The sequence below is a fragment of the Phocoena phocoena genome, chromosome 12 (genome assembly GCF_963924675.1).
Source record: "Phocoena phocoena chromosome 12, mPhoPho1.1, whole genome shotgun sequence".
In the NCBI taxonomy this organism is placed as follows: Eukaryota; Metazoa; Chordata; class Mammalia; order Artiodactyla; family Phocoenidae; genus Phocoena; species Phocoena phocoena.
Genome location: NC_089230.1, coordinates 45349863 through 45375881, shown reverse-complemented (window position 1 = coordinate 45375881; position 26019 = coordinate 45349863). Strand labels below are relative to the sequence as shown.

The following is a 26019-nucleotide window of genomic DNA, read 5'->3' as shown; positions in this document are numbered from 1 at the left end:
CCTGTGATCATTCAATCTCTAAATTAGGCCCCAAAGAAGGTTTTCTTTCTATCTCACCTCAGATATGGCTAAGGAGAATACCAGACAAGGAAGAAACTCCCAGAGGACTTACCCAAGGGGACAAGTCCCCAGGCAGGGTACAGAGTCCCAGAAGTTCCTGAGCATCAGGATTTCAGCACTGGCATGGACCACTGCTATGTGTTTCCCTTGACTTCTTCTCTAAAGGAGCACCTTTATTGTAGTTGTCCTATTCCTATGTCCACACTATGTATTGAGAGTAGGTGAGTAGAATCAGACAACTTGACTGTTGGTTTACAGGTGGCTGGAACACAGGAGCCATCTCTGCTCCTGATGGGAAAGGTGGTACATGACTATGTGCTGGATGCAAAGACTGGCTGGGCTTTTGAAAGCACATGTGCATCTGGCCACCCAGAGGCACACACTGGATGGGGACTGCCACAGACTATGTGTCCAGCCTTCCTTGCCGCTGGATGTGGTCATATGACTGAATCCTCACGAACAGAATGTGAGGATAACAGAATGACGTGCACTACTTCCATATTATTTACCTGATTGCCCTTCAATTCTGCTCCTTCATGGTGGGAGCACCAGCAGCTCCAACCATGAAGATGAAGATAATGGAAAACAATGTGGAAGGAACCTGGGTCTTGGAATAACCTCATGGAGCAGAGCTACCCTACCAGCTTGGACTGCTCACTCCAAACGGTTAGGGCAGTGAGAAATAAACTTCTATTATATGTAAGCTTCTGCGGTTTGGGATTTCTTTGGCATAGCAAATAAATCCTCCTTCATCCCAATCCATGAAATCATGATTTCAGAACGATTCGATACATCTGATATAAGAACAAATAGAAGCATCATCTCTAGAGTAATTTGAAATTTCAGTTCTAGGCACCACAAAATCATTTTTCTAGATATTATAAATTCTTAGAGTCAGCAGGAGTTTTGAATCTGGGGCATGTCACGCCCCCTGAAATTACATGTAGAAAAGTGCAATACGCACATAAAATTTTTCATTTTTATCAGCTACTCAAAAGTAGTCTTGAATGAATTAAAGAACTGTTAAATATCTTGGTAATTCCGCACCATCCAGTATCAAGAACTGTATTCTTAAGATACAACCCCTTTGCTGGTTAGACGAACAAGTTAGCTAAATGAGAAATGACTCTATTTCTGCCAGGAGGATGCTCTGATACTCTTGGCCTAGTGTTACTTTTAGATTTGAGAATTTGTATTCGGTAGGGAGTAAGGAATGGCTAATTACGTTTTTCTTGGCTGCCATCAAGTACTCTTGTTGAAAACTAGTCTTTTGCTCATTATTGCCACCTGAATGGAAATAATTTAACAACACTTCCAATACACTGAACTGCTATAGATGTCCTGTGGAGGTTGTTATCACCTGTACTTTTATTCATGCACACAGATCTAGATGTCACACAGCCTATGTCCCCACAACCGTAAACATAAAACACCACCAAGCTCCATCAGGCTCCAGTCCCACAGAGTACAAAATGATGGCTATTCAGTGTTTGCCCTCTTAAAGTTTTCTAAGATGGGTAATCTCATAAGCAAATGTATAGAGATTCGGCTGCCTTTTTGACTAAGTACATCAAAGTAAGTATTTACTTCATATATAAGAAATTATACAAGTGCCCTTTACAGAGTAGAGAATGTGGAAAGCTGTTGCAATTAGACATTAATATGGAGGACTGGAGGGGAAAGCCCTACTTCACTTTCATTCAGGAGAGATTTTGTGAAGAATATGGGGGTTCATAAGCTATTTGGGTATGGTGGGAGAAGGTGAGGGGGATTTGCATTCTATAATGTACAATATATATTTCAAAAAAGGCCCAGAGAAGGAGGTACTACCTGACTGTAGGAAATGAACTCAGTAGTTACAATAAAACCATGAAAGAAAGCATTGTCATTTGTGATCATATTTATTTATTCACTAGAAGCATGGAGAAAAAACCCCAGAAGGGACAGTCAAGGTGTCTTCTGTGAATTACACTGGAAAACTTGTGTTTTAGACGTTTTCAAAACTCAAAGTATTTTGCTTATTCTTGAAAGTGGGAACTCTAGTATAACATAATATTCTTTCATCTCACATATTTCACTGCTTGTTTAAACCATGAATAAAAAACCAGAAAACACCTATTCCCTTACGCCTGTAAATTTTAAATGATGATTTTTCAAGTCATTCAAATGAAGGCTAATTCTGATCGAATCAAACACCTGAAAATGTTGATGATGAGGTGTAAGCCTTACAAACCAACCATATTGAGTCAGGATTTTTAGGGGTTTTGTTTATCTTGGGCAGCATGATTTGACCCACAGAATAGCTATCTGAAACCACATAATAAAAATCTTTTCTATAAGGGGGTTCTATTGTATTGCCTTTAAGATCAAATGTCAGTGTTCTTAGATCTTTGTTGCTCAGATGTTCTCATTATGTGGAGCAGAATTCAGCAGGTGTTCGATTGTTTATCCAGTAAAGGGGAAGGTGAGCTGGGATTAAATTGCTGTGACATAGCTTTGTTTTCGCCCCGCTGAGTCTCGCTGAATTTGGAGTAACTGTGTTGCTGCAATAGCAATCTTGCTAAGTACAAGAGGACACGGAAAAGTTTGGCTCAGAGACTAACGGACTGCAACTACCATCCGTGGGACTGAAACTAAATGCCTTTAAAAGAAATACCCATAAACGTAACTAGCCATCTTGTTGATTAGCTTGCTGGTGGCCACGATTCCAGTGGTCTAAACGAACCAGCACAAGCTCTCTCTGGAAGCCTGTAAGTAGAAGAATAACCATTTGCTTCTGAATAAGCATTTGCCCAATGAATTCCAATATACTCAAAGTCCCTTTGAAAGAAGACACAATCAAATTACATAAAATGTAGAAAGTTGTATCAACACTTCGCAAACTGTAAATTAAAACAGGAAAACACAAGTTCTTGTGCCAGCTTTTATAAGGTTGTTCTTTTCCAATTCAACAACATTCTGCTCTCCTCTTGTATCCTATTCTGTGTCTGAGTTAATTGTAAGCTGGCAAGTTCACGTTTCTGTTCTTTGATTTATTCAAAAGAAAATGTTAGTCTCCATTCTCAATATTAGCACATATTTTATTTTTTCTCTTTTTAATGAAAAAGAATCCATCTTTGCAAGTGCACAGTTGTGTTTCTCTCAGTGTACTCACATCGGCACAGCACATACCACTCTTAGGCTTCATTAACTATTATTAACACACCTACATTTTTAATGTCTTTACTTTTGATTCCAGAATTTTAAGTTTCTGAGGACATAATTCTTCACTAAAATCCACCTAGAGGTGGATTTCATCTAGAGGTGAAATTTTAGATATTTAAGAATTATTCTGTAACTATATGAGCTAAGCAAGAACTGGTGTTTATAAAGAATTTGAAACCCCCAAACAACTCTACAGATTTACTTTTCTCGTCTTCTCAGAATTTCATCTTGCAGCCCGAGGAAATCCAGAGGCTAACGCGGATTTTACTGAGAGCTTGCTAGATGAGAGGGGTTAGCACTGGTTCAGTTCTCTGCCTCTGCACACTTTCTTCCTGTGCCCTAACCTCCCAAATGCAGGCACCGATCAGTGCCCACCTCAGCTGGGAGGGATGTAGGATCTCGGTGTCAGCATCATGTAGCTTTTGCTGTTAGGTGCTTTCGCCTATGCTTTGGATTGTGATTCCAAAGTTTCTGTCTTGTCTTTGTGTATTGAATCTTAGTTTTGTTAACTGAATCTGCCTGAAGACCAGGCAAATAATTTCCACACTCTTTAGTTTACCCCATGTTAGTCTAGTCTCTAGCCCCTCTTGTCCCTCTTTACTCTACAAAGAGTTGAAGTCTTGCCTATGATCCCAGCCAATGATTGAGGCCCTACACATTTGCCTGAATATTCCCAGTTGCTCTATTTAACTTTTCCATCAAAACATCCCTTTATTGCCCAATGTCTGTGTTAGCGGTAACATGACTGCTGCCGTTCAGAGTGGCCTCCGTCTTTTAGTCTAGACTTCCTTAGAGTACATACGGCTGATATGTAGCCTCTTGTATGTTCTGTGCTGGAGGGGCTGTGCCAGGCCCTGACACCCTGCATCTGCCCTGCTTCAGTATAGCTAACAGAATAATGTTCAACAATTCCCCATTAAGTGACAATAGGTTGGAATATTTACATATTCTATTGGAATTCTGTTATACATCCTAATTTTCCAAATGTTGTCTCTTTCTAGATCTTCACTGATATACTCTTCCTTCCCACCCATTGAAAAACTCTGGCCACTCTTAAGGGCAGGTATTGCCTGATGCTCATTTTCATATTCATGTTCTCAGCTGGGCAGACTCCCATCAGACCATATTGATGGACACATCAAGCTTTGGCCCTGGACTATCATATTCTGTGTTATCTCACTCTAGTTAACTCTTCTGCACTCAGAAGTGGCAGTATGGTGAGACTATGAGGCTAGAACAAAAATGTAAGTAATTTTCACCTCTGTTTCTTCTATTTCAAGTTCCTGGGACCCCCTTTTTGCCCTCCTTTTTCACCTATCGGATCAAGGACTCACCTGGAATCAGCCATAATCACTTTATTAATAGCTACTACCCCATACAACAATTCTGCAGGCTGGGCAAGATCAGGCCCATTTTGCAGACGAACAAGCCAATAATCTTGACCTTTCTTGACTCAGAAAGGTCAAGATTATTTTCCCTTCAGCTCTTTGCTGTTCAGGTCCCTTCAAGTGGGCAACAGTGAGCAGGGAGGAATTACCTAGGAGACCCAAGGGGACTGAGCGCACATGGGGTCAGGAGGGGGTTCAGTGGGGAGCAGAGAGGATCACAGCGGGTTTTATTTCCTGGGTCAAGGGAGTGGACAGAAGCAGCAGCAAATTTAGCTGCTGGAGACTTGGTTCTTGGACTTCAGGTTATTAATAAATGCAGGTGGGGGAGGAGAGATGGAAAAATCGGCGTGGGAAAGGCTATGTCTGGAATGGTTCATCTCTTGACCAGCTCTGACCTTTGGCAGGGAGACTAGAGAAATCTGTGATCTTGTATCGCTGCCCGCCCCAGGGGAGGAGAGGGGAGTGGCAGCTTGCTTATTTTCTGATCCTGCTCTCCTTGGTTTCAGGACAAATCATCCAACTGGATCTATTTATAACTAAGAGGAAACCCGAAAGAGGAGCAAACAGGTAAAACTTGGATTGGACATGTTAAAGCAATATTAATTGTAAATGTGACTTGCTTACTAGATTTGACTAAAGTCCTTACGTGACTTACAGGGCCCTCTGAGGTCAGACCAGCTGCCTCATTACCAGGCCTGTTGGATTTAGCAGCTCGCTAGCCATTCTCCATTCCCCTAACCTATTCATTCTGGCTACCTGGCCTCCTTGCCTTGGGGAAGACAGAGGCAGGGACACACAAACACTTGGCAAGTTCCTGCCTTGGGTTGGTTGGTCAGGCTTCCTCTTCCTGAGGTGCACTGCACTGGGCTGTGGGCAGGGTTTGCTCCCTGTGGCTTCTGTCTAACTTTAACTCACCTGACTGCCTTACTTGAGAACACAACGTCTCTCTTTCCATCCCCTCGGTACTCCCTTTCTACTTGACTTTGCCCTCTCTTTCCCCGCTGTCGTGGTTATACATGTGTTTACTGTCTACCTCTCCCCTCTCCCACTTAGAAGGTCAGCTCCAGGAGTGCAGGCCATCTGCCATCTGGTTCGTACTCCACCTTTGACACAGCATACAGGAGAGCCCTATATGTATGAGTAGTAGATGCTCAAGAAGTATTTGTTGAACACATTTATGCTAATTATTTTATGGAATAATACCTCTCATGTTTAACATGAATGTGTTTGACTCTATTGATAATATATCTTATTTGATTTTGATGTATCATACTCTATCTCATGACTTAATATCTCCTTCTTCATCTTCCCCCCCAATTTTAAGTGGCCTGCAGAGATAAATATAAGATATAAATACATATAAAGAATAAAGGAAAGAAAAGAATAGGGTGGTAAAGTGAAGCCTGCGATAGATTTAGAAGACAACAATATTAGTCTTCTGTTAATCAAGCAAATAGACTCTATTCAAACCTTGGAAAGAAAGCAAAAAGCCAAAACAAAAACAAAAACTAAAATGAACAAAACAAGCACATAACTCTTCAGGTCCAGTATGTCATTGTGGAAAAATCTGGGTTTGAATCCAGGTCTTGTTACTTACTAGTTGTGTACTTGGGCAAATTACTTCATTTCTCAGGTTCTGACTTTCCCTTTCTGTGAAATGAATATAATTAGAGTGTCGACCTCTCAGCTGTGCTGGAGATGAAGTGAGAGCAGAGTGCTCTATCCCCAGAGGGGAGGCGCTCAGTGAGGTGGAGGATGAGGGTGATGGGTGCCCTGCAGGGTTCTGCCACTGACGCACCAACTGCTCCACAAAGCCCCGCTCCTTAGCTCTGCCTTCAAGCGCCAAAGCCACTGTGAGAGGACGCCCTGTCCGTGAAGGGACCCATTCTATCATCCACCTAGGTGACCTTATATATATATATATTTTTTTGAAACTGGCAAAGATTTTATTTATTTATTTTTTGACATCTTTATTGGTGTATAATTGCTTTACATGGGTGTGTTAGTTTCTGCTGTACAACAAAGTGAATCAGCTATACATATACGTATATCCCCATATCCCCTCCCTCTTGCGTCTCCCTCTCACCCTCCCTTATCCCACCCCTCTAGGTGGTCACAAAGCAACGAGCTGAGCTCCCTGTGCTATGCGGCTTCTTCCCACTATCTATTTTACATTTGGTAGTGTGTATATGTCCATGTCACTCTCTCACTTTGTCCCAGCTTACCCTTCCCCAGTGACTATATATATATATATATATATATTTTTTTTTTTTTTTGCAGTACACGGTCCTCTCACTGTTGTGGCCTCTCCCGTTGCGGAGCACAGGCTCTGGATGCGCAGGCTCAGTGGCCATGGCTCACGGGCCTAGCCGCTCCCCGGCATATGGGATCTTCCCGGACCGGGGCACGAACCCGTGTCTCCTGCATCGGCAGGCGGACTCTCAACCACTGCGCCACCAGCGAAGCTCCTTATATATTTTTAAAAGGAAAATTCCCCAAACACGATCCTTTTCAAATCTCTTTTAAACACGAATCTCACGCATTAAACTGGTTTGGGGCTTGGTGTGAAATGTGAGGATAAACGCACCCTACATTTATAGATGAATTGGAAGCAGTGCTTTCACATAGTGTTCCTACACCCTCCTAAATGAATTTGCTACGCTTTACCCTGGTGCCCCAACAGGAGCTGCTCCTGAAATGAAAGGAGCTGAAAATGAAAGAATTTTCAACAGTGGAACAGGGCAGGGAAAACAGAACTTGCTTCTCCTGCTTATAATTTATAACATGTACCCTCTTAGCTCACAACAATGAGTCACCAACTTTTCCGCCAAGCAGTAGATTCTCTCTCCAAGTTTGAATCTGCGTATATGTAAATGCAAGGACAGGAACTCTCCTTACAGCTGGAATTCCTCCATGCTTTGCTTCCACATTCTATTCTTTGCAACATTAACAAAAAAATCTCCAAAAGGAGTTTCTCTAAAAGGAACATTCTCCCTCACCCCATTCCTGTTTCTTCAGAATTCTCAGCTGAGTTTCAGGAGGCGAGTTACTAATAATCAGATTAAGACATAAAATTCATATTCTTCTAAAGAACGTTTTTATGATTCAAAGGTATATGTTAAATCAGTGATGAACACCCATTATGGAAAAAGAAAACATGATCGAAGTGGTAAATATTTTGTAGTTGTTGTATTTAAGTTTTAAAATATGTATTTAACAGATCTCAGAGTAATGACCTTACTAATATAGTTCTGTAACGTGCTATTTAGCCATCACATTTACCTGAAATTCCATCAAATCTTAGTTATGTTTCCATTTATTATTTGTACCTCGACTTGCTCAAAGCCAGTCACTTCCTAGCAAAGTTTCCACAGATCTTCTTGTTGCCAAATCTGGTGGTTACACGTCTCAGTATCCAGCTTATTTCATACCTTGGCAGCATCTGCCACCACCAGCCATTCATTCTCTTCTTCTAAAAACATTTTATCCCATTGGCCATCACGATAACCATGCTCTACATTTTCCTACCACGTCTGTGGCTGTTCCTTCTCAGTGTCCTTTGAGGCCCCTCTTATTCCATCTATATCTGAAATATGGCTTTACCTCAGGGCTCTGTTCTAAGCCTCTATCTTCTCACTCTAAACTCTGCTTAAGCAACCTGTCTGGTGTTCACGGCTGCTGCAATCACCGTGTTATTTACATCTTCAGCTAAGATTTCTCTCCTAAACTCAAAGCTATTTATTTAGCTCTTACTGGTCTTCTGCACTTAGATAACACAGGCACTTCAAACTCAACGAGCCTTCAAGCACCAAAGCTGGAATATATACATCTTCCATCTCCACCTCCTGTTTTCTTTCCTTCAGTGATATCTATGACTGTCCATTCCATTATTTGTGCTAGGACTGTGGGTGCCATCCTAGATTTCCAAGTGAGATATTTTTTATCCATCCTCTTCTCTTCTCCCTGTTTTCACTGCTGAGACCTGAATCCAGACTGCTGATACCTCCCCCTCACTCTTTTTTTTTTTTGCGGTATGCGGGCCTCTCACTGTTGTGGCCTCTCCCGTTGCGGAGCACAGGCTCCGGACGCGCAGGCTCAGCGGCCATGGCTCACGGGCCCAGCCGCTCCGCAGCATGTGGGTCCTTCCCGGACCAGGGCACGAACCCGTGTCCCCTGCATCGGCCAGCGGACTCCCAACCACTGTGCCACCAGGGAAGCCCAATATATGGTATATTTAAATGCAGAAATACACCATGTGGCAATGACAATAAAGTACAACTACATACAACCATGTAGCTGAATCTCGAAAACATTACGTTGAGGAAAAGATGTCATACTTTTATCATGATTTTATTTGTATAAAGTTCAAAAAAGAACCTAGGGTTTCCCTGGTGGCGCAGTGGTTGGGAGTCCGCTGGCCGATGCAGGGGACACGGGTTTGTGTCCCGGTCCGAGAAGATCCCACATGCCGCGGAGCGGCTGGGCCCGTGAGTCATGGCCACTGAGCCTGCGCGTCCGGAGCCTGTGCTCCACAACAGGAGAGGCCACAACAGTGAGAGGCCCGCGTACCGAAAAAAAAAAAACCAACCAAACAAAAAACAAACAAAACCAAAAAGAACCTAATGTAATCTAAGATGCCACAAATCAGAAGAATGTTTACTGGGGTGAGGGTGGGAGGTGGTAGCTGTTAGGAGACAGGGATGTTTGCTGGAATGCTGGTGATTTTTGTCTCTTGATTTGAGCACTGCTTACACAGATCTGCTCGCTTTGTGACCATGCATTGAGCTGTATACCTATTATGTGTGCATTTTCCCTGTATGTATACCATACTTCAGTAAAAATCCACCCCCCGAAAAAAGAAACTTTGGCACTCCCATTATCAGACTATACGTTATCAAGAAATCCTCTGGCACAATCGGAAAAATTTACAGAATGTTGTGAATCGTAATTCTGCTAAAACTAACATTTGTTTCAGTCATATCAACAAAAATAAATACTTCAATATTGAAAACGTTTGCTAAAGAAACAAATGTGTTTGATGAGAAAGCAAAAAACGCTATTTCCTTTGGCAAGCATTTGTGGGATTGGAGGTAGCAAATGTAAAGCTTCCAAAGTGTTACTGAATTTGTTTACATGCTCAGTTTACTCAGGATTCAGAATTTGGTGGATTTGTATTTTTTCAAAATCGTAGGGATAAAAATAATTGTAACAGAAATAAAAAGAATAAATTTCTAAAATGTTGCTATGGCTCTGTCCCAACTCCACACAGTTTACAATACCTGGCGCGTAACAGGCACCCAAAAAATATTTGGTATGTGAATAAAAATATAGAACACTGAGTACTCTTTAGAATACATCTAATCAATCTTTGCCACACAGAGGTAAAATGAGTATTTTTTAATATCTGGTAAATAGCAAATTAACTATACTTCTTTACAATTTTAGTAGACAATAATAGAGAACAATGACTGAAAAAAATAAATCTCTATTAAAGTGCTAATTAATATTATTTACAAAGTACCTGTAAATGATAGAACATCACTAAATGATTTATGAAGCAACAAATCATTTAGGATAAAAAAGTTTTTTTATTAAAGAAAAACTTGAAACTTGTTAGAACCTTAGAAAAACGAATAAAAAATCCACCTTCCTGTCCACTAACTTTAGAGAAAAAATTAAGACAGAAGTACTACTCTCCCTGGAATTAATCATATGTTAAATTGGTGTCAAGAAAACCTTAGAAAATATGAGCTTTCAGGGAAAAACACTTACAATTTATATTTTCTACTTTTAAGTCATATATTCTTACTATGACTCTAAAAATATGTCTAAACCACCATTAACATTTTAAGAGAAAGTTCTCTACTTCTTACCAAACAGAAATAAATAATACCTGACAACAGCATTAGGGAACATAAACATAAAATTACCTGTTATTAAAAACTGAGCACATTTTTCTCAAAGAAATATATTACTCAACTGTAAAATAGTATGTTTGCCATTCACACTAATGTTTCAACATTATGGTTCAATCTTCTAAAAAGCTGACATGGAAAATGATGGTGTAATAAACTAATTCATCATAATGTGCAAAAGAAACAGCTGGAATAAATTGTAATAACCCTTCAAAAACTAGCAGCTTTTAAAAGTATTAATTTCTACTCCAGATAATTGGAAAGGACACCTGGGTGGGTAGGCAATATTTTTTATGGGATTGCTCTGTCAGGAGCTCAGATTGTCTCTGGACTCGGCAATGATCATTTAGAACTAAATGACAGTGAATCTTGTAAATAGGTCTTCCTAGATAGCGTTTGCCATAAATTACCAAACTCAGCTCCCCTCAAGGTCAGCCATATGAGAGGGCAGGTATCAAACGGCCTTTGCCGAGACCTAGAGTGGTCCTCGGGTTTCTCATAAATGGACAATAGTTGTGTTGGCTGCCATAAAATCAACGTAATGGACTGACAACATAAATTACTGTCAAACTTTGACAACATTCGTCCCTAGAAAACAACTGAAGAATGCTTTTATATCAAAGCTGGGGAAAATGGATAACAATATGTTTTGTTCTATACTAGAACATAAATATTCTTAACAATGCTAAGTGGGGAATGAATTAATATTAGAAGACACAATATGTCTTACTTGATGCACTAAAAACAGCATCTAAGTAATATTAAAATGACACTTGCTTTTTGAAGTAACTGATATATATATATATCTCTCATAGTAATGCAATGGAGAGAGAGAGAGAGAGAGAGAGAGAGTGTGTGTGTGTGTGTGTGTGTGTTCGTTCTAGGGAAGAAGGTTGTATTTGCCTGGCACTGGGTATTTTTATTAAACCTAAACAACTGAAAAGAATATTGATGTCTTTCTAGTTTTATTTTATCTATGTAGTCCACTGGATCCATAGGAAAGATATATTCTTCTGCTCTCACACCACCTTGGATAAATCATTTGAATTCACTTTCTCTATGGCTTAATTTTTCCATCTATAAGTAAAATAATTATTATACAAAGACATCTTGAAGACAATGGAAATAATCCTTGGGGGAAGGCACCAAATAAACCCCAAATTACTAGAGGATCATATCAATAATGTGTGAAAATAATGTACTCTAGACATTCAATTACTGTTTTAGAAGTCAGTTTGGTAGAAAATACAACAGCTAAACTAATAAATTGGAATTCTGGAGGTAAATTAAATATCAGTGTTTTGCTAAATTTTCTTTACTCGTCTAATTTTGCTACCATTCTGTAACTATGGTTGTTATTATTATTATTACTATTACTACTATGATATACAGTTAGAATTATTCTCTCAGGCATTTTTACAATATCATCTACTATCTCTTGGAAAGCAGGACATCACTGTAGATTTTGCTAAAAGTAATGCTACATTGAGTAAAAGCAAGATCTTCCTTGAATCTAATGACATCTCAGACCATGATTACTGTATATAACATCCAGTGAACTCTATCCACTTTTATAAACTACAGAAGTCCTAAACAGAATTTAAAGTTAATCTATTTTGTGCCTCTCTCTCCCGTATCTAGTCATCACCTTCTTTTATGTCTTTCTTTGCATGCTCTCTTGCATTTATTTCTTTCCTTCTAGTCCCATTGTTACTCTGTCCAGAACGTCATCACCTTAGACCGAAATTATTGCAGTAGTTTCTTTGCTCTTGTTCTCTTTCCACCAAACCATCCTCCCTGCCAAATTAATCTTTTTTAAAGCACTATTTTAATTATGTCATTCCCCTGCTCAAAATTTTTCAATGACTCCCCATCACCCCGAGGCCAAAGGCCAGAGTCTTCAGCTAGAATCGAAGCCTTTTGCTATCTGGCCTGACCTCCTTTTCCAATCTTATCTTTTCCAGTTCCCCTGCACAAACCTTCAGGATAATAAATGTACTTGCTGCCTGGGCACCTCCACCACAAACACCGGCCCGGCCAGTGCCATCCATCCTCTCTGCCTAGCCAGTTGCCTTCCTTCGGAAAGGCTTTTTTTCCCACTTCAACCCATAGTCAGCACCTACAGCCATGAAATTGAAGCGTCCATTTTTTGGTGTTTAACATGATTTATTTCACTGTTGCAATATTACTTAACTCAGTCTTTGTTGCTTAATAGTTATCATGTCTTTTCTCCCTAATTAGTTTGTAAAGGTCTTTGAGGGCAAGGGTGTTTGAGTTCTTATTATCTGCCAATCTCCCTAGCACACACTTCTAAAAATAGTTGGCAATCAATAGATATTTGTTTAATTGGTGAATGCACAATGCTGCTCTAGGCTTCTTGTAAGATTAGGATGAAAGCTATCCAGTTGTGTTTGTAACTTGTAGTATTCCAGCACAGCAATTTATGTAAATGAGACAGTTTTCCTAAATTTAGTACATGTTTCAATTCTTAAGTTCTTAGTGAAATTCTAGATTATAAAGTATAACCTGGGCACATTAGATAGTTAATGTTAACTCTGACTTTAATGTAAACATGAGCACTATTAGAAGAAACAGAGACTAGTGCATATTCATTGAATTAGTGCTAATTTTCTGGAAGTTTCTTACTAACAGAAAGCTCAGTAATTTCTAAACAAAACTAAAATCACTCTGAGAATAAATTCAGAGAAAAAAGATAATGATGTAGTACTACACAACCTAAAATATAAATCAGACATATATTATATTTTAGCTTATAATAGTCTGTAGAAAGATTATGAATTTTGGAACTTGGCAAGACCGGAGTTGGCAACTCAGTTCTGCTACTTACCAGGGGTGCCATCTTGAGTTAGTAACTCAATGCCTTGAACCTTAAATTTCTCACAAGGCAGATGAGAATATTAATATCCAATTCATTTGAAATAAAAGGAGTCCAAATTGGAAAGGAAGAAGTCAAACTGTCACTGTTTGCAGATGACATAATACTATATATAGAAAATCTTAAAAGATGCCACCAAAAAACTATTAGAACTAATAAATGAATTCAGTAAGGTACAAAATTAATATACAGAAATCTGTTGCATTTATACACATTAAAAATGAACTATCAGAAAGGGAAATTAAGAAAAAAATCCCACTTACAATTACATCAAAAAGCATGAAATATCTACGAATAAATCTAACCAAAGAGGTATAAGACTTGTACTCTGAAAACTATAATACAATGATCAAAGAAGTTGCAAGATGACACAAATAGAAAGTTACCATGCTTATGGACTGGAAGAATTGATATTGTTAAAATGGCCATATTCCCCAAGGCAATCTATAGATTAAATGCAATCCCTATTGAAGTACTAAGGGCATTTTTCACAGAACAACAACAAATAATCCTAAATTTTGCATTGAAACACAAAAGACTCCAAATAGTCAACGCAATATTGAAAAAAAGCTGGAGGTATCATGTGCCTTAATTTGAAACCATACTACAAAGCTACAGTAATCAAAACAGTGTGGTACTAGCACAAAAACAGCTGCATAGCTCAATGGAACAGAATTGAGAGCCCAGAAATGAATCCGTACTTCTATGGTCAATCAATCTGTGACAAAGGAGGCAAGAACAAACAATGGGGAAAAGACAGCCTCTTCAATAAATGGTGCTGGGAAAACTGAATGGCTGCATGCAAAAGAATCAAACTGGAGGACTTTCTCACACCATATACAAAAATAAACTCAAAATAGATTAAAAACTTAAATGTAAGACCTGAAACCATAAAACTCCTAGAAGAAAACATAGGCAATACACTGTGATACTTGGTCTTAGAAATATTTTTTTTTTGATTTTTTTTTTTTCCTCAGGTAAGGGCAACAAAAGCAAAAATAAACAAATGAGACTACATCAAACTAAAAACCTTTCACACAATGAAGGAAACTATCAACAAAATGAAAGATAGCCTACTGAATGGGAGAAGATATTTGCAAATGATATATCTGTTAAGAGGTTAATATCCAAAATATACAAAGAACGCATACAACACAACATCAAAAAAACAACAACCCAATTAAAAATTGGGCAGAGAACACAAATAGACATTTTTCCAAAGAAGACATACAGATGACCAACAGACACATGAAAAGACGGCCAATATCACTAAACATCAGGGAAATGCAAATTAAAACCATTGAGATATCACCTCACACCTGTCAGAATGGCTATTACCAAAAAGACAACAAATAATAAGTGTTGACGAGGATGTGGAGAAAAGGGAACCTTTGTGCACAGTTGGTGGGAATGTAAATTGGTGCAGCCACTATGGAAAACAGTATGGAGGTTCCTCAAAAAATTAAAAACAGAACTGCCATACAATCCAGCAATTTCACTTCTGGATATTTACCTGAAGAAAACAGAAACACTAAGTTGAAAAGACATATGTACGCCAATATGCATGGCAGCATTATTTGCAAAGGCAAGATATGGAAGCAACTTAAGTGTCCATCAGTGATGAATGGATAAAGAAGATGTTGTACACACACACACACACACAAAATGGAATATTACTCAGCAATTAAAGAAAGAAATCTTGCCATTTGCGATAACATGAATGGACCTACAGGGTATTATGCTAAATAAAATGAGCCAGGCAGAGAAAGACAATCACCATAAGATTTCACTTATATGCGGAATCTAAAAAACAAAACAAACAAACACAACAAAACAAAATGAAAACAGACTTTTAGATACACAGAAGAAACAGGGTTGCCAGAGTGGAAGGGGATGGAGGTGGGTGAAATAGGTGAAGGGGATTAAAAGGTACAAACCTCCAGTTATAAAATAAATAAGCCATGGGGATGTAATATACTGCATAAGCAATGTGGTCAATAATCTTATGATAATTTTGGGGACAGATGGTTACTAGACTTATTATGAAGATCATTACATAATATATGCACATGTCAAATCACTACATAGTAAGCTTGAAATTAATACAACATTGAACATCAACTATATTTCAATAAAAAAAAACTTCAAAAGAACATCCACTTAATTTGAAAAACCTGAGATGATTAAACTCTTCTGAGCTGGTTATTAGGATAATGAATTTAAAGCCTCTAGGGCACCTAGCCCAGTACACGGCCCAGCACATTAATAAATGGTAGCTATTGTTTTGTTTTCAGAATTTTTATTTTTGACTCATTACCTCCTATCTGTTATGGAGGTAAGTGGCTTCCGTAATAGTTAAAGAGCATGAGTACAGGAGTCTAAAAGATTAGGGCTTGAATTGTGGTGCTATCATTTACTAGTTTACTAATCTCTTTATTAACCTCTCTGAACTCCAATTGTATAAAGATATATGGGGGAAAAAAAATCTCCTTGCAGGGACATCCTGAAGACTGAGAGATACGTATTTTAAAGTGTCCAGCATAGAGCAGGCCCTCTATGAATGTCAGATAATATAATTCACATGAGTCTCCTCTGAGATGGGTACCATCCTACTATGTGTTGAGGAACACATGTGTGTGAATATTTTTTAAGTAATGGAGATAGAAACATTTTTCTCTGTTATATTCCAGTACTTTTCAGAAAAACATAATTTGGTATTATAAAAATTATTCTTATAAATAATATTCAGATAGTGACTTACAGTTTACAAAATACTTCTGTAACTTAGGACAAGACCCTAAATATATTCCCCAAATTAGCCATTTGTTGCTATATTATTGAAATCATTATCTTTGCAACCCTTTCTACCATCAAGATGCTTAATAATTAACAATAATGCTAAACTGAAAATATTAGGGAGGCTACTTCAAAAAAGTTAAATGTGTTACTGTCATAGGCCTATAGTTTTAGGAATACTTGACAGCTGAAATTGGCCAGATGAAACTGAGCAATTGATGATAGCTTTTCCATATCAGCAGTAATCTTGGAAGCCTCTTCTAGGCAGGCTTTCACAAAAGACACTTACCAAAGTGGTTTCTTAATTTCTCTTTTACTTCTTGAATACTGTTCTAAGTATCAGATAGGTTACTTGTTCTCATTCAGGTTAAAATACAATTTAAAAAAATCTGGTAGGTGGTTTCTGGAACTTTGCATGTAAACAAAAGAGTAGAAAAAATGTGGGTAATTTTCTTAAATCTAAATGCATTAGGTCATATGCTGAGATTAATGATTTATTGTCTAAACTCAGTAGGAATGCAATTAAATGCTCAGAAATGGAAAGCACCTTACAGTTTTTTAAGACTGAGCTGTTTTTATTATCATAATAACTGAAGCACATGCTTAATAACTCATCAAATACACTGACTTCTCTTCAACATCTACAAGGTCAAAACCAGACATCAGGTACAACCTGAGTGCCATTAATTCCTCTGAAAAACTTTTGAAGAGATTGTTTCAAGAAGCAGCAGGCTGGATCCCACTGAGGCCTGTAGGATGTTTTAGGTCAGGGGTCCCCAAACCCTGGGCCACAGGCCAGTACCGGTCCGTGGCCCGTTAGGAACCGGGCCGCACAGCAGGAGGTGAGCAGTGGGCCAGCGAGCAAAGCTTCATCTGTATTTACAGTCACTCCCCATCGCTCGCATTACCACCTGAGCTCCGCCTCCTGTCAGGTCAGCGGTGGCATTGGAGTCTCAGGAGCACGAACCCTACCGTGAACTGCGCATGCGAGGGATCTAGGTTGCGCGCTCCTTATGAGACTCTAATGCCTGGTGATCTGAGATGGAGCTGAGGCGGTGATGCTAGCGCTGGGGAGCGGCTGCAAATACAGACTATCATTAGCAGAGAGGTCTGACTTCACAGAGACCATAATAAATCAACTGCTTGCAGACATATCAAAACCCTATCAGTGAGTGGCAAGTGACAATGAAGCTGCATCTGGTGGCAGGCTTTATAGTGGCAAATGAGTTGATGTACTTAAATTGTACAGCTGCATCTGGTGGCAGGCTTTAAGTCAGAATCTGACACTTATTTTAGTCCACGCGTGGCCCGCCCATTATTTTATTTACCACTTCCATCTGTGCCTCTTTCCCGCACTGCGCACTTGTCTCAGTCAGTTTGGTAAGCCCACAAGCTAACCCTAGCCAAAAAGAGTAAAAAACAAACACCACTGGAGAGCTTCTTTGAAAAGGGGGAAGACCCAATGATGAGACAGCAGAAGACTTTAAGACTGCCAACAAAAAGAAAGCTGCATTTAAAAGAAAATACCAAGAGTCCTACTTAAATTACACGTTCATTGCAAGAGGTGATTCACATTCTCCAAGCCCGCTTTGTATAATATGTGGCAACCGGCTATCCAATGAAGCCATGAAACCTTCAAAACTTTTTCGCCACATGGAGACCAAGCACCCTGCATTAAAAGACAAGACTTTGGAGTTTTTCAAAAGAAAAAAAAGTGAACACAAAGAACAGAAGCAATTATTGAAGGCCACCATTTCATCAAATGTGTCTGTACTGAGAGCATCATTCTTAGTGGCTAACTGCATTGCTAAAGCTAAGAAGCCCTTTACTATTGGTGAAGAGTTGATCCTGCCTGCCGCTAAGGACATTTGTTGTGAACTTTTGGGAGAGGATGCTGTTCAAAAGGTGGCACATGTTCCTCTTTCGGCTAGCACCATAACTAGACGAATTGATGAAATAGCAGAGGATATTGAGGCACAATTGTTAGAGAGGATTAATGAGTCACCATGGTACGCAATCCAGGTCGACGAGTCTACCGATGTTGACAGCAGGGCAACAATGCTTGTTTTTGTGCCATATTTTTTTCAGAAGGATGTGCATGAGGATATGTTATGTGCACTTTTGTTGCCAACCAACACCACAGCTGCAGAACTATTCAAGTCTTTGAATGATTACATATCAGGAAAACTGAATTGGTCATTTTGTGTTGGTATATGCGTGGATGGAGCGGCTGCCATGACTGGACAGCTTTCTGGTTTCACTACTCGGGTCAAAGAGGTCGTTTCTGAATGTGAGTCTATGCACTGTGTCATCCATAGAGAAATGCTGGCTAGCTAAAAAATGTCACCTGAACTTAACAACTTTTTGCAGGAGGTGATTAAAATTATCAACCACATTAAAGTACGTGCCCTTAACTCACGTCTGTTTGCACAGCTCTGTGAGGAGATGGACGCAGAGCACACACGTCTTCTCTTATACACAGAAGTGAGATGGCTTTCTAAAGGCAGATCACTGGTCAGAGTTTCTGAGTTACGAGAGCCGCTGCAGAGATTCCTTTCAGAAAAACAGTCACCACTGGCAGCACATTTCAGTGACACGGAACGGGTCGCAAAACTTGCTTACTTGTGTTACATATTCAACCTGCTCAACGAACTCAATCTGTCACTTCAGGGGAGAATGCCAACTGTGTTCAAGTCAGCAGATAAAGTGGCTGCATTCAAAGCCAAACTGGAATTATGGGGGCGATGAGTGAACATTGGGATTTTTGACATGTTGTAAACATTAGCAAAGATTTTGAAAAAGACTGAGCCAGGGACTTCTTTCTCCTAGCTGGTGCATGATCACCTATTTCAGCTTTCAAAAGAGTCTGAGCATTACTTCCCAACCACAAAAGACTCCCAAATTGGGAAGGAATGGATCCGCGACCCATTTGTGAATAAGCCAGGTGAATTGACTTTGTGCTAGAAGTGGATCAACTTCTTGAGATCACAAATGACGGCGGCCTTAAAAGTATGTTTGAGACAACTTCAAATCTCCACACATTCTGGATTAAAGTCAAGGCAGATGTGGTACATATATACAATGGAATATTACTCAGCCATGAAAAGAAACAAAATTGAGTTATTTGTAGTGAGGTGGATGGACCTAGGGTCTGTCATACAGAGGGAAGTAAGTCAGAAAGAGAAAAACAAATACCGTATGCTAACACATATATATGGAATCTAAGAAAAAAAAAAAGGTCATGAAGAAACTAGAATAAAGACACAGACCTACTAGAGAATGGACTTGAGGATATGGGGAGGGGGAAGGGTAAGCTGTGACAAAGTGAGAGAGTGGAATGGACATATATACACTACCAAACGTAAAATAGCTAGTGGGAAGCAGCCGCATAGCACAGGGAGATCAGCTCGGTAATTTGTGACCACCTAGAGGTGGGATAGGGTGGGTGGGAGGGAGGGAGACGCAAGAGGGAGGAGATATGGGAACATATGTATATGTATAACTGATTCACTTTGTTATAAAGCAGAAACTAACATATCACTGTAAAGCAATTATACTCCAATAAAGATGTTAAAAAAAAATAGTCAAGGCAGAATATCCTAAGATTGCCACAAAAGCACTGAAATGCCTGCTTCCATTTCCAACATCCTGTCTTTGTGAAGCAGGGTTTTCTGCAGTGACAGCAACCAGAACGAGATTACAGAGTAGACTGGACATAAGCAAAACACTTTGGGTGTCACTATCTCCCATCACCCCCAGATGGGATGATCCAGTTACAAGAAAACAAGCTCAGGGCTCCCACTGATTCTGCAGTGTGGTGAGTTGCATAATTATTTCATTATATATTACAATGTAATAATAATAGAAATAAAGTGCACAGTAAATGTAATGCACTTGAATCATCCTGAAACCATCCCCCCGCCACGGCACGGTCCATGGAAAACTTGTGTTCCACGAAACCGGTCCCTGGTGCCAAAAAGGTTGGGGACCGCTGTTTTAGGTACTTTGGGAGCTGGGTACATATTTTTGAACCAGGTATTTAAGGACAGTATTACTCTTAATCCTCCGAATGAGAAGCTTGCCACACAACCATTCCTTATACAAGGTATCTGGTTCCATATGCAACAGTCCTGATTTCCAATGTTTTTGTCCTGTGTCTAGTCCTTGGTTTAGTGATTATGGCTATTATACCCAACATTGAAGGACATGATAACTGTCACGTGGTAACTGGTAACTGAACAGCATTGGGTCAGCATTGGTACTAGAGCCATCTTTTCTAGATCTGCTCCCAGAGTCCCTACACAGGCATGGTGTTTCTTCATGTTTGGTCTTTGCTTCCTTTCAATGCTTCCACCTTCTCCCCATGGCCCACTAGGAATTTCAAACCATTTGGGGATTTCTCCAATGTTTCAGTATTTATATTTACCAGGCCTGTGACTATATGTTTGTAATGTTAATGATAATTTCAAAGCCATCTTACAAATAAAATATTTTGATTCTCCTGACAATGTCATGTGAGATGAGGAAACTGAGGCATGAAGAGGTTCTATGATGTGTCTGAGTCACTTGTAGTTAGTGTCAAAACGTAGTCCCTGCCTCATAACTCTGAATCGAGCCCTCACTTCACCGCCATTACTACTGCATCATTTGCTTGGTTGATTAGACTTGTGTTGGAAATTCTTTCTCACCAGTTTTGTGATTTTTATAATATGTCCGTTAAACTCTCTGAATTTTAGCTTCCTTGTTGGTAAAGGGGATATAATAATACCTATTCCATGGAGTTACTTTGAGAATTAAATAAAATGCTGTATGCAGGGTAAAAAACCTAGAATAAGGTAAGTGTTCAAACATGTTAGTTCTTCCACTCCTCTCTCTTGGGTATGCTTCACATAAGGTAGTTCCTCTAGGTCCACAGAGACTTCTGAAGTTACTCTGTAATTCAGTGGTAGGCCAGGAGAGCAGAGCATATTTAAGTATTAGTAGGGTGACAAAATTCAACTTAATCAAGGATTTATCAATCATCTACTACATCCCAACACAGAGCTAAGTGCTACAGCACAAATGAAGTAGCAGTAGCCGAGGAATTTTGGCAGTGAGAAGAACAAGACTGCTGATAATTTCCTACAAAATAGAGAGATTCCAAGAGGGGCTAGTCTGCCAAGTTTAATAGAGCTCTTTGTAAATTCTCCAAAATAATTTCAAATAAAATAAAACAATTTTAAAACTCATAAATTTTATAGTTTACTCTTAAGTAGCACATTCCACCAAACCCCAAAGTGTTATCTTTGTAAACAATGACACTGTGTCCAACCTACATTATTACATGGGGTGAGGGAGGGACCATGGAAGAGCCAGTCTCATAAGGAACCTAGAGACAAGAGGTTAAAAAATGTGTTAGATATTTCTGCTTTGTTTCATTACTTGAATCACCTAGATTGTAAAACATCCTAGGGTAGGAATAGCCATCTTGTATTTTCTTCATCTTTCTCCTTCAGTGCCTGGGACTAGAAATACTTGTTGAGTCAAATTTGGTTTAAACCATAAGAAAAGAGAAGAATAAATTTCATTATTATCAATATGAACTAGTCGCTAGGCACCTGTGTAAGACAGCGTGGGGAGTGAAACAGCCCAGGGTTTAGGATCAGACACTTTGGTTCTCATTCTGTCTCTTCTCTCAATCTTAGGCAGTAACCTGACTGCTCAGGGTCACAGGGTTCCAGTTTTTAGAATAGGAATTATGCCATCTATCTTCTAGTATTATTGAGAAATTAAATGGATGAACTATTATTGTATATACAGTAACAAATAAGTAATGATTTTTGAGTGGTTGATATGTATTAGACATATTATTATGTATTATTCCTATTTTGGAGATGAGAAGATGAAGACATAGAAAGTTGTTGTGGGTTTTTTTTTTAGTAATTTATTTATTTTATTTTTGGCTGCGTTGGGTCTTTATTGCTGCTCACGGGCTTTTCTCTGGTTGTGGTGAGCGGGGCCTACTCTTCGTTGCGGTGCGTGGGCTTCTCATTGCTGTGGCTTCTCTTGTTGTGGAGCACGGGCTCTAGGCCTTCAGTAGTTGTGGCTTCAGTAGTTGTGGCACGCAGGCTTAGTTGCTCTGCGGCATGTGGGAGCTTCCCGGGCCAGGGATCAAACCCGTGTCCCCTGCATTGGCAGGCAGATTCATAACCACTGTGCCACCAGGGAAGCCCCATAGAAAGTTTTTAAAAAAACCTTGCCAAGGTCACACAGCTAGTAGTTGGCTGGGCAGCAGCTCAAACTCAGGTAGCCCTGCTCTAGAGTCTGTGTTCTTGACCACACCCCTTTGTTGCCTCGCTCCATCATGGTAGCTCTTTTCAAGCCCATTTCCCCTGGTCCTGGACTCTGATACAAAAATGCAACAGATCCTGCCTCTTCAGAAATAAACAGCTACACTGAGGACACAGGATAGATGCATGAAGAGAGAAACAACCATACATGATAGAAGTTGTCAAATGCCAGAGGAGAGGTATGACTACAAGCCCTACACACATTTGAAAGGAAGGAATGAACTGGGATAGGGAATCAACAAGATGTTGTCATGTACGTGAAACCTGACTTAGGTCTTGGAGGAAAACAGAACTAAAACCAGCAGAGAGGATTTGGGAAAGTTATTTCAGATAGTGGGACAGCAAAGACAAAGGCCTTCTGTGTTCAGGAAACAAGATTAAGTGCCACTGGGAAATGTTTCTATATGGGAACGCTGAGATTACAGAATCAGTTCTTTTTTTTTGCAGTACGTGGCCTTTCCCGTTGTGGAGCACAGGCTCCGGACGTGCAAGCTCAGCGGCCATGGCTCATGGGCCCACCCGCTCCGCGGCATGTGGGATCTTCCCGGACCGGGGCACGAACCCGTGTCCCCTGCATCAGCAGGCGGACTCTCAATCACTGCGCCACCAGGGAAGCCCCAGGTGGCAGTTTAAAGTCATTCTGTATAATGTTTTAAAAGCCCACAGAGGAGAGAGGACCTCCTGCTGGAGAGCTGCCCTTCATTTCTGAGTGGCTGTGTGCATATGTGCATGCCTCCAAGTCCTGCCAAGTAGGGCTTCCAAAAGACTGATGAGACGGCAGGTGTATAACATGAATGGGAAAGCTAGATGATGGATTGCAGGAACACACAGAAGTCTTTGGTACACATACCTACATCCAGACACCTCCAGTTATTCCAGCGATGATTATCTGGTTGGTGGATGCTCCATGGCCTCTCCGCATCTGCTGTCCTTTTGGCTTGTTCCCTGCTCTGTTAGCACCTGGGGGTAGAGACAGAGACAAAGTGATCTTCCCATTAGTCTTTTTTTTTTTTTCTCTCCACTCCTCAGTATCTGTGGTTAAAAATTTGTGTTTGAAGAAGCATATTAGGTATGATCAGAACATTTCTTTCTTTTTTTTTTTTTTAAAGTACTTCCAGTCTTTTTATTAAACAATTTGTTGATGAAGGACAGAGCTCACATTTGAGCCTAACCCTGGAATATGTAATTGCTAATTCCCTTTGATCAGAGATGGACTTGTAAATTGGGGGCTACCCACATGTACTTTCACGTAATGTTCTTGTTGCTGATCTGGTTGCTGAGTATTTTAGGTTGAGAGTGGTTCAATGTACTCTTCTGAAAAATGCTATATACTGGCCTTTCTACAACCATATGATGATTATTCATCAATCATTCTTACCTTTGCTACTCCTTGAATATATTAAGCAATTGCTGCTTCTTCCTAAGTTGAATATAGATTACTAGGAGACCTGAGTAATTCTCTAGCTGCAGAGTACATGTATGGCTCTAAAACAAAAAGTGTGGTATTGGAAAGATGAAAAAAGAAATTGATGGGAAAATGAAAAAAATTTTCAACGTAACAGATTTGCAATGACAAACTCCTTTTTAAAAAGTAATATTTCATTGTCATTTCAGGCTATTATTAAGAATGTGTATGAAGTCTAAATAGACTGTAGGAGCCTAGTCCTAATACATCATTAACACTAATATGTATTTGATAATAGTAGACATAAAGATTACTCAGTCCAGGGCTTCCCTGGTGGCGCAGTGGCTGAGAGTCCGCCTGTCAATGCAGGGGAAACGGGTTCGTACCCCGGTCCGGGAAGATCCCACATGCCGCGGAGTGGCTGGGCCCGTGAGCCATGGCCGCTGAGCCTGCGCGTCCGGAGCCTGTGCTCCGCAAGGGGAGAGGCCACAAGAGTGAGAGGCCCGCATACCGCAAAAAAAAAAAAAAAAAAAAAGAAAAGATTATTCAGTCCCAAATAGCTAGAATGTCCATCTTTCACTTGGGTCCACTGGATGCAAATATATTTAGAGTGCAAAGCTACACACACACGCACACACACACACCTCTTTCAAGAAAAGGAAAACGTTTAAAATTTTATATGTACTTGACTAATAGCTAGCTACCAAATCTATTGTATTTCTTCTCTGATTAACATGCTTTCATTCATTATTTCCAGTTCTTCCATTTGAATCCTTGTCCTCACCACCCCAATATTGCCCAAATAGTTTTAGAGAAACCAGAGAATGAGTAAAGTTCATTCAGTTATTTCAGGACATGGCACACATCAATAGTATCCACTTATTAGCCAGAAAACTGGCTCCATTGCTCAGAGAACTTCTTGGCATGTTCATACACCTGCTGAGACCTCGATATAAAATAAAACAAAACAAAGCCTCAACTACTTTGTTTCTCAATTTGTTTTGATAAACCAGAATTATTTCTAAAGTTCCCAAATAAACAGAAATCATTATAATTATGAATAATTAACATGCTAAACTCAAGAGGGCACTCAACATTCATTACACTGTAGAATTCGTCCCCTAAGGGTAGTACCTTCAATTAGTTCAGTTTTTACACCAGAAGAAAAATGTGACAATCAGTAATTGCAGATACTTAGTACAAGGAACAAAACAAGCTAACTTGCCTTTAAATCACACTCTCTCAGCCAGCAGAGGCCCTGCTCTCTTTTAGATTCTTAATATTTGTTCTACTTCCAGAACACAGAAAAGCAATAGATAATAGAAAAACACACTGCCTTCAAAGACGTAAGTAGATGCACTTCAGCTTTATCAGCTATTCTAATAGAGCAGCTTAAAGTAGAAGGTAAGATATCGCAATAAATGGTTTTAAAACAGAATCTTTTAAAAGACGTTTTATAAAATATATCAACATATTTATTCACTCAATTTACAAACATTTATTAAGCACTTACAATGTGTCAGGGTAAATGTGCTAAATGATAGTTACATTGTAGTACAGGAACTAGCCAATGTGGAGAAAAGGGAACCCTAGTAAACTGTTGGTGGAATGTAAACTGGTGTAGTCATTATGGAAAACAGTATGGAGGTTCCTCAAAAAACTAAACCTAGAACTAGCAATTCCATTCCTGGACATATATCTGAAGAAACAAAAACACTAATTCCAAAAGATATATGCACCTTAATGTTTATAGCAGCATTATTTACAGTAGCCAAGATATGAAAGCAACCTAAGTGTCCCATAAGCGGATGAATGGATAAAGAAGGTGTGGTATACATACACACACAGGAATATTACTCAACCATAAAAAAGAATGAAAATTTGCCATTTGCAACACCATGGATGGACCTGGATGGCATTATGCTTAGTGAAATAAGTCAGAGAAAGACATGATATCACTTATACGTGAAATCTAAAATATAGAACAAATGAATGAATATAACAAAACAGACACAGACTCACAGAT

General features: G+C 39.5%; 1 protein-coding gene across 1 annotated transcript in view; it reads right to left on the bottom strand.

Moving 5' to 3' along the window:
- Positions 1-26019, bottom strand: part of HS3ST5 (heparan sulfate-glucosamine 3-sulfotransferase 5) — a 171667-nt gene that overhangs the window by 85970 nt on the left and 59678 nt on the right. Inside the window, exon 2 of the mRNA XM_065889083.1 lies at positions 23439-23548. The gene's annotated coding sequence lies outside the window, so the exon portion shown is untranslated. The remainder of the gene's footprint in view (positions 1-23438; positions 23549-26019) is intronic.